Below are 450 nucleotides of genomic sequence, written 5' to 3'. Positions count from 1 at the left end.
GTTTCACGGACCAGACAATGCACATCAGAGGGACTTGGTTGGTATACCCGCGCACGAGGCAGTCCTTCACACGAGTGGGCTCTCCCCACGTGATGTTGGACAGCGTCAACACCTACTCGATATTTTTCGTGAGCGGAATTTGGAAGCCTTTTGAAAATTCGCCAACATATCGACAAAATTGTTGTAAAACCTTTTCAAGGGCAGGCGGTAGCGCACGGGACACCAAGTGCTTATTTGCGCGGTGCTCTACTGCGAACCGGTGGCGATCGCAACAGCGAGGATTGCTCCCAGCCATACGTGAGATCACAATCTCACGTATGGCTGTTACGACCAACGACCCCCACTCAAAGTGAACGAACTTGGGGGCCTCCAGCAGCCAAAAAAAGAGAAGAAAGCTCTTCCCAGGGCTGCCGCCGGCGTCGGCGAACGAGTACGCCTATTGCCAAGCAT

The 450-nt window shown here is 53.6% G+C and overlaps 1 protein-coding gene across 1 annotated transcript in view; it reads left to right on the top strand.

The window, feature by feature from the left end:
• Positions 1 to 450, top strand: part of LOC119586074 (cell wall protein DAN4-like) — a 14,541-nt gene that overhangs the window by 6,472 nt on the left and 7,619 nt on the right. The gene's annotated exons all lie outside the window — the stretch shown is intronic.

This window comes from Penaeus monodon, chromosome 20, assembly GCF_015228065.2.
Source record: "Penaeus monodon isolate SGIC_2016 chromosome 20, NSTDA_Pmon_1, whole genome shotgun sequence".
NCBI lineage: Eukaryota > Metazoa > Arthropoda > Malacostraca > Decapoda > Penaeidae > Penaeus > Penaeus monodon.
The sequence above is the reverse complement of the archived record's forward strand: the minus strand, read 5'-3'. Positions and strand labels throughout refer to the sequence as shown.